A 9135-nucleotide genomic window follows, 5' to 3' on the forward strand; every position below is an offset into this window, starting at 1 on the left:
AGACCTTTAAGGCACTGGTTCAAAAAGTAATAAGTGCATTGACATTAAAGCTAAAGCCAAGAAACCATCCTGCTCCATTTCAGGTTTTGTGGTGCATTAACAACATCCTTTGCACAATAACAAGACAACACGCTTCGATAGCAAGAAACAGATTCATGCTTCTTGTAAACTATGACTATAGAAGTGTGAAAACAAAGTGTAGGGAAATGTCCGAAAATGGAAATACTGCTTAACCTGATCATCATAAAAATGGGTCTAAAATAAAACGGAATCTATAAAGTGTTAAAGGGGTTTCAAACGTACAGAGGGATACAAACGTGCTGCAGCTTCAGAAAGGATGCAGATATAGAAACTCAAATGTTCCACATGAAGAAACATCTTCAGCAACTTAACAACATATTTAGAGAACATTCAGCACCTTGAGGAAACATGCGCAGCGTTTACCAAAAGCTGCAGAAACCAAACGCTGCAAATACAAAGACAGGAATGTGTCATAAGAAGATTAAATAAGTTATATAAATATAAGAAAATGATTTAAAAGGGTCGATGAAGTTCAGAGGAAGTAAAATGATTTTTTTGACAAAACTAAAGTGGTCCGAGTACAGATCCCTGTGGGACTCCCAATATTATTAAATATTATTTATCGATCTTTCAAAATTGGGGGGAAACTAAAAAGTGACGCACACAGCTGGGACACCAGGGGACACTAAAAAGAGACGCACACAACTGGGAGACCAGGGGACACTAAAGAGTGACGCACACAGCTGTGAAACCAGGGGACACTAAAGAGTGACGCACACAGCTGGGAGACCAGGGGACACTAAAGAGTGACACACACAGCTGGGAGACCAGGGGACACTAAAGAGTGACGCACACAGCTGGGAGACCAGGGGACACTAAAGAGTGACGCACACAGCTGGGAGACCAGGGGACACTAAAGAGTGACGCACACAACTGGGAGACCAGGGGACACTAAAGAGTGACGCACACAGCTGGGACCAGAGCGCTTGATGACGTTCAGGATTATAAAGCTGAAGAAACATTTGTTAATATAAAAACAGCGATGTGCAGAATTGACTTAAATGCGTTACTGTATCTTTAAAATCACAGATCTTACCCCTCTGTTGTGTTTCTGAATGAAACACTTGACACTTCATCTGCTGTATCTCCCCCCCCCCCCCCCCCCCCCCCCTTGCCCTCCTGAGACCCCTTTCAGCTCGGGGGTCAGAGGTTGCCCTGAGAGTGTGTGTGTGTGTGTGTGTGTGTGTGTGTGTGTGTGTGTGGTGTGTGTGTGTGTGTGGTGTGTGTGTGTGTGTGTGTGTGTGTGTGTGTGTGTGTGTGTGTGTGTGTGTGTGTGTGTGTGTGTGAGAGGAAGAACAAAGAGCGGGTCATGTGACTCGGAGGTGAAGCCTCTTCTTTTCTTTTGTGTGAACCACATGGACATGAGCATCTGCACCAGGACAATACTGTGTGTGTGTGTGTGTGTGTGTGTGTGTATGTGTGTGTGTGTGTGTGTGTGTGTGTGTGTGTGTGTGTGTGTGTGTGTGTATGTGTGTGTGTGTGTGTGTGTGTGTGTGTGTGTGTGTGTGTATGTGTTGCGTGCGTGCGTGCGTGCGTGCGCGTGCGTAAATAGCCTCTATTCTTTGAGTCTCTCTGGGTGTTTTCAGAGGCTCCGCCCCCCTAATTACCATCAGTTGCTCTGCAGAGACTTTTGTTTCCTGCTCTGTACCAGGAAGTGTCACTCACAGCTGACTCTGGGTCAGATTTACCAGTGAAACAGATCAATAAGTGCATCAAAAACATGTTTTATATACATAAAATGCTCTTCTTTCTTTGGATTTCAAAGCGAGTCTGTCTTAACCTTCCTTTTGTCCTTGGCTCAAATTTTGTCCTTGGCTCAAATTGTACCCGTTCCCTAATTTCTTCTGTCGGGATAAAAGGTTTATTTTATGTTAATGACAGAAATAAAAGGTGTTTGTGTTGTGCGTCGTCAACTGTGTTAAATGTTTCTCCTGTTTCAGTTATATTCACGTTCATGTTTTATGTTTAGTTTAGTTCCAGGGGTTTTACTTTGATAGCCTGTCCCAGTTATTGTAATAGTCATAGTCCACGTTCATAGTTATAGAAAGGTAAGATCAGCTAGTAGATATTAAGTATGTTTCTAGTTATCGATAGGTAAGCTTCAGTCTAGATATTTATTGTATGTATTTTCTGGATCTGCTGATCCTGTGTTTTTGGAATCACAGCATTATTGTATCTTGTATCAGAAACTCAAGTAAAGACTCTTTTGTGCTTGAAACCTGTGTCTGCATCCGTGCTTTTGGGTCCACACATTGTACGTCCGTGACTATTTGCTTGTAGCTATTTTTTTCCACACAAAAGGTATTATGATCACTCTCATTGGGTTTTGGATGTTATTCCAATGTATAGCATCTGTTTTCTTCTGGGGTTGATTTAGTAAAATCATTCAACATTTTAGCCTTTTTTTAACTCAGAAATGAGGTTTGATTTTGTGTTAATGAAGTCTATTGACCATCATTTCAATAAGAAGAGTAAAACAAAAACCAAGTGGGTAATTATTTATACTATAAGCTTTATACAGAGTCAAAACATCAGGACAAAAGTTGACAGAAAGACAACACAAGGGTTAAAGATAACAATGCCACAGTCTACGAATCATTAGTGCAGAAGCTGACGAGACAAATGTATGTCCTCAGTGAAGTCAGACCTCCATTAAAAGCCAATTTAAAGGTTTCTGCTCAAGGTTTAATGAACGCTTTGGGAGAAGATCAGACCAGCCGACACAAAGAGAAACGTCCTTTTGGCCTCTTCGGGCCCCTGTACCGTAATGGGTCATATAAAGGAGTCTAGACCCCATTCATTCCTATGAAAGTTGCTCATGTAGTGAATGAAAACAAAAATACCTGACTCTGGGCCAATCGAGAGCACCAAAAACATCCTTATACATTTCCTTTTTTACAGACTTTGCAACTTTTTTTTTTGATTGTTTATGTTCGCACCAGCAGACACCAAAGCAGATTCCTTGTATGTGTAAACGTACCTGGCTATAAACCTGATTCTGATGACTTTAGGAAGGTTTGAATCTGTACTATCACAAATGGTTTCAAATAAATAACTTGTATTTGGGAAACAAGTCCCATCTGTACGCAGAATATCACCTGAAATGCATCAGTAAAATATATCCGAAGCTGCCTCGGGGAATCTTGTTCTCTGAGCTGTTTAACCTGTTAAGCCCTGAGCCTGTTTTTCAGGTGTCAGGCTCGAAAATGACATTCCCAGAACAAATGACCATATCTTCACTTCTAAAAGGGGTAAATTAATAATCTTTTTTCTCAAAGCAAGGTTACATCTGTGAGTTGGATGTAGAAGTGTCAGAATCAATATAGATCTTTTTATTTTTAAGTAAATTCAGATTGAACATAGTAAAAAAAATTTAATTATAGTGTCCGTCCAAAAAAAAAGAATTACTTATAGTGAAAACCACCCTTGAATGATGGGATGTTCCTAAAATCCATCTAAACATTACCCATTGGTGAATAAGTGATGCACAGCCAGAATGCCGGAACCGGAAGCTGCGATACACTCTGGTGGCTATCATTAGCAGCTAATATGAAATCTCCGTTTTTGACCTAAAAATGGAATGATGGATTATCAGGAATCATTTCAAAGTGACACAGACACATTGGATTAATCTATGGATTAACCTTCAGCAGCGTTTCTATCGTTTTAATGCCATTGAACACGACTTTTGATCAGAATAAGCAAGGCTAGCTAAGGTGAGACGATCTCCCGTGAATGCTCCGTGAAGCTACGTGTTGTGATGTCTGTGTTTGCTTCCCCTGTCACGAGTTCTGATCGCTCAGTGATGATACTTATACCTATATAATCTGTGGAATCTCAGTTTTTATCGGATATCTTGTATGTGCAGGTACTAAGGGTATTTTTACCTTGAGTTCTGTGCTAAGTGCGTTAGCATTTTTTCGCTCAGGGCTCATTTAGAGAGTCTCTTGTGAGACTTGTGCTTTGTTTCGGTAACAATTGTTCATATCTTCATCTAAATATTAAGAAGCCCTGAGACACAGTTTCGTGAAAAAACTACCCGCCGGATCCGGATTAGGGTCCTCTCGGATTTAACAGGTTAAAGTGGATTTCAGAGGATAATCCTGTTTGGTACAATTTAGGTCTTAGGTTCATGGGTTTAGCCATTGTCTCTATTGGTTCCAACAAAAACAATATATTCAGTAAAGACAGCGAATACAACAACAGACCTTTAGACAATAAATGTGTGTGTCCTCACAACAACAGATACTGTAGTCATCGTTTTTAGGACGCTTGTCTTTAAAATAGGTTTTCTTAACAAGTTTTTCACTGATCTGAGACTAAAGACATTCAGCAACTTGAGGAAACATGCGCAGCGTTTACTAAAAGCTGCAGAAACCAAACGCTGCAAATACAAAACGCAGAAAGAAGCTCAAAACACAACGGAGACCAGGGGACACTAAAGAGTGACGCACACAGCTGGGAGACCAGGGGACACTAAAGAGTGACGCACACAGCTGGGAGACCAGGGGACACTAAAGAGTGACACACACAGCTGGAAGACCAGGGGACACTAAAGAGTGACGCACACAGCTGGGAGACCAGGGGACACTAAAGAGTGACGCACACAGCTGGGAGACCAGGGGACACTAAAGAGTGACGCACACAGCTGGGAGACCAGGGGACACTAAAGAGTGACGCACACAGCTGGGAGACCAGGGGACACTAAAGAGTGACTGTAAGTGTTTGTCAGTATATCTGAAATGACTAGGTTAGCTACGTTAGCTAGCTAGCTTACACCAGATCTGCAGTCATGTGATCACATTGTTAAAATAAGACCATAAAACATTTTCAGTGAGTTTCCAACAACAGAGACAGTGACATGTTTCTTCAAGTTACTGAATGTTTTCTAAATGCTATGTGTTTTCAATTTTGAAAGATAGATAAATGATATTCAATTATATGCAGCTTCTACTGAAGCCTTCCCTAACTCCGGGGACTTCCGGCCGGGGACTTTGGGCGGAAGTATACGCCGTGAAGTTGTTTGCGGCCTGCCAGTAAACCCAAAGCAGAAGAAGAAGAAGTGACGTCAGCGGCTTCATTTGCCTAATCCTCCCCCAGGGACTTATTCCGGTGTGAACGCGATCTGTACTTAGTTCATCAGAACTAAAGAGTTCTGATGAACTAAGTACAGATGAACTAAAGTGGGAAAAGTACTGCAGTGTGAACGCGCCAACTGATGCTAAACCCTGATACATCACACACTGATGCTAAACCCTGATACACACACAGTGATGCTAAACCCGTATATATACAGAGATGGGAAGTAGTGGATTACAAATTATTCGTTACTGTACTTAAGTACATGTTTCTGGTATCAGTACTTTACTCCACTACTTATTTTTCTGACGACTTTTTACTTTGACTTCTCACATTTTTAACACAAATACCTGTACTTTCTACTTCTTACATTTTGAACACAAATACCTGTACTTTCTACTTCTTACATGTTGAACACAAATACCTGTACTTTCTACTTCTTACATGTTGAACACAAATACCTGTACTTTCTACTTCTTACATGTTGAACACAAATACCTGTACTTTCTACTTCTTACATGTTGAACACAAATACCTGTACTTTCTACTTCTTACATTTTCCAAACAGGCTGGTTACTTTAGTTTGAATGTGTGTTTGGTGCTAGTTATGGGTACTTTTTACTGAAAGGGGACCTATCATGCAAAATGCACTTTTGTACGTCTTTTATACATGAATATGTGTCCCCGGTGTTCCAGGGAACTCACCAAGTGTCAGAAAACACAACCCTCTCTATTTTCCAAATCTCTAAAAAAGGGGCTGCAACGGATCTGATAAAAACTGATCCAGATTTGAACACTGTCCTGACGTCAGGACAGTGGCGCTACGGCTATTGGGCCAACTCCACCAATCAGGAGGAGACAGCCACGGCCATTGCCGTTCGAAAGCGCTGGAGACGCTGTAGTACATATGCCAGGCCAGTAGATGGTGCTGTTCTCACAGAATCAGCCCTTGCAAAAACAGAGCTAGAAATTGTCAAATTGAGCAAAATGAGGCATGGCTAAAATGCATGATCTGTTTGGTATTTTGAAAAAAAAAAGTATAAATATGCCGTATGGTCCTACACTATATTATTCAAATATAGCATGATAGGTCCACTTTAAGTACATTTCAAAGCCCATACTTCTTTACTTTTACTTGAGTAAAGAAGTACTTTTACCAGAGTATTTTTAAACACGAGTATCTGTACTTCTACTTGAGTAAAGGATGTGTGTACTACACACACTGATTCTAAACCCTGATAGATATGCAGTAGTGTCGTCGGAGATGTGACACACGGCTCAGCTGCTGCCACTTTATTCTGAATTGTTGGCGAGGTTACACGTCCAGGGGGGGGGAGATTAAATGGATTTAACACTAATGTTTCCACAGAGCATTTGGTTACTGTTTCCTGTGGCTCTTCCGCTCATCAGAGAAACAACCCCCGCTCTACCAGTCTTTATGAAGCTCATTTCAGACGCCTTTTATTTAATGTAGATATATTTAAAACAGCCTAAAGACACTCACTATCTCATAGCTCATCCCTCTCACACATTGTTGTTTTTTCAGAAACATTGGATCCTAAAATGTCTTCTTCTAGTGTGAATTTTCCTAAATTGAAAATGTTTTCAGTTGCAAAATAAGTAAGTAGAAAGCTCAAAAGTGTGGGTGCCAAATACAATTAGACTTGTATTGCAGAATCCATGTCAAACATCATTTATCTGTTGAATTTTGTATTAATAATGTAGATTGTATTCTAATTTAAAGGGGACCTATCATGCAAAATGCACTTTTGTACGTCTGTTATACATGAATATGTGTCCCCGGTGTTCCAGGGAACTCACCAAGTGTCAGAAAACACAACCCTCTCTATTTTCCTCCATACCCAAATCTCTAAAAAAGGGGCTGCAACGGATCTGATAAAAACTGATCCAGATTTGAACACTGTCCTGACGTCAGGACGGTGGCGCTACGGCTATTGGGCCAACTCCACCAATCAGGAGGAGACAGCCACGGCCATTGCCGTTCGAAAGCGCTGGAGACGCTGTAGTACATATGCCAGGCCTGTAGGTGGTGCTGTTCTCACAGAATCAGCTCTTGCAAAAACAGAGCTAAAAAATGTCAAATTGAGCAAAATGAGGCATGATCTGTTTGGTATTTTGAAAAAAAAAAGTATAAATATGCCTTATATAGGTATGGTCCTACACTATATTATTCAAATATAGCATGATAGGTCCACTTTAAGCTTTCAAAAGGATTCTGCTGCATAAAATGGAAAGAGCTCACTTGATAATTTGACTGTAACACCCATATTTCATATAAATACAACCCAAATACACTCTATTACACCATTATTACAATGTTTACACTGTTATTACATTAATATCACACTGTTGTTACACCCACGTTACACATTAATACACCCTAGTACACCCTAACATTGGTAATCCTGCTATATTCCACTGTTATTAGACCCATTTCACACATGAACACAACCTGTCACACCCCAGCATACCGAAACCATTCAAAGGTTAATGTCATGGTTTGCAATTTGAAGCCAATTTGAGATACTTTTTTAAATATTTGGGTATATTCGTAGCACAGTACTGCATCACAACACGTCATCAGCATATAGTGTGTTTGTATATATGTAGAAAGTAACTTTGAGTGAGAAAAAAGCACGATATAATCTTAATAATAAGCAGCATGAAATGGAACTACTTCAACATGTTACTGCGGTCTGGTGTTTGAGTAAATGTATTTGCAAGATGTCACATTAACCCAAGAAAAAACAACGACTCTGCAGCGTCAGCGAGTCAAAGTGCCATCAGAGTGCCGACAGACTTAAGCCAACACACACACACACACACACACACACACACACACACACACAGATATCTAGGTTAATTTTGTCTGGCCAATCTGCTCTGGTTTCTCTAACCTTAATCTCCTCTCTGCTGCGAGGTAAAGCTTCTCATTCCTGCACAGCGTGAGACACCACGTCCAAAAACAACAATACACACAACAGATGATTAAAGGTAAACAACAGAGCGTCGTATTCTGAACAAAAATCACATGTAAACTCTGGTTCTGACTCTGAAACCTTGCAGGGATTACAGCGGACATTACTCCCACTACAGACACCATTACACCTAGACACAAACAACACATGCAGAAACACAGATATCAGATTACTGCACAGATATGATCAACCATCTGATGTCATGACTGTGGTTTCTTGGCTGCACATTTGGAGAAAACAAGCAGGATACTTAATGTAATAAGGAAACATAAAGCGCCAGATGATTTGCAGTATTTGTAATCGCAATACTGTGAAAGACCGATCATATTATCAAAGGAAAATGTAGATATGATTTTTATTTGCCATTTTATGGTCAAGAAAGCCCCATGCAACTCACTTTTAAACCATCAAATGGGTTTATTTAACTCTACCCTTCCTAAAAAAGACATTTAAATTGTTTAAAAAAGTGACTTGCATGTGTGAGTATCATGTTGTGTTTGGATGTTTGCATGATATGTAAACCTCTCCTTCATGGTGACATTAACTCAGTTGCACCAAAGGTTCATTTGGACGTCTTTAGTTCCTTCTTATGATAGTTAATGCATTCATTTTGTTCGTGAATAATCTCCTGATTCATGCAAATGTATATAAAAAATGCACAATTTAAATTCAACTGGAATGTCCCTGCTCTGATGGGTGTTGGTATCACAGACTCAGATGTTTAACGGGTATGGATCAGATCCAGACTCCACCCAAACCCAGCATTGATTCCAACAGGGGGGGGGGGGGATCCCAGTGAAACCAGTACATTGATCCAGCAGATTAGACAGTAGAGAAAGAAAACATTGATCCGCACCCCAGCCCCCAGTCTCCTCCCCACCATGTGCTGCACGGTGAAACATGGGAACACCTGCATCTGCACCGACACCACTCTCCATCCTCTACACACACACACACACACACACACACACACACA

At 40.6% G+C, this 9135-nt stretch overlaps 2 protein-coding genes across 2 annotated transcripts in view; one reads left to right on the forward strand and one right to left on the reverse strand.

Moving 5' to 3' along the window:
• Window positions 1-9135, forward strand: part of LOC117474106 (major histocompatibility complex class I-related gene protein-like) — a gene marked incomplete at its 5' end in the record, with an annotated part of 183941 nt that overhangs the window by 120628 nt on the left and 54178 nt on the right.
• LOC117474100 (thrombospondin type-1 domain-containing protein 7A-like) overlaps window positions 1-9135 on the reverse strand; it is a 119083-nt gene that overhangs the window by 108858 nt on the left and 1090 nt on the right.

This window comes from Trematomus bernacchii, unplaced genomic scaffold (assembly GCF_902827165.1).
Source record: "Trematomus bernacchii unplaced genomic scaffold, fTreBer1.1, whole genome shotgun sequence".
Taxonomy (NCBI): domain Eukaryota; kingdom Metazoa; phylum Chordata; class Actinopteri; order Perciformes; family Nototheniidae; genus Trematomus; species Trematomus bernacchii.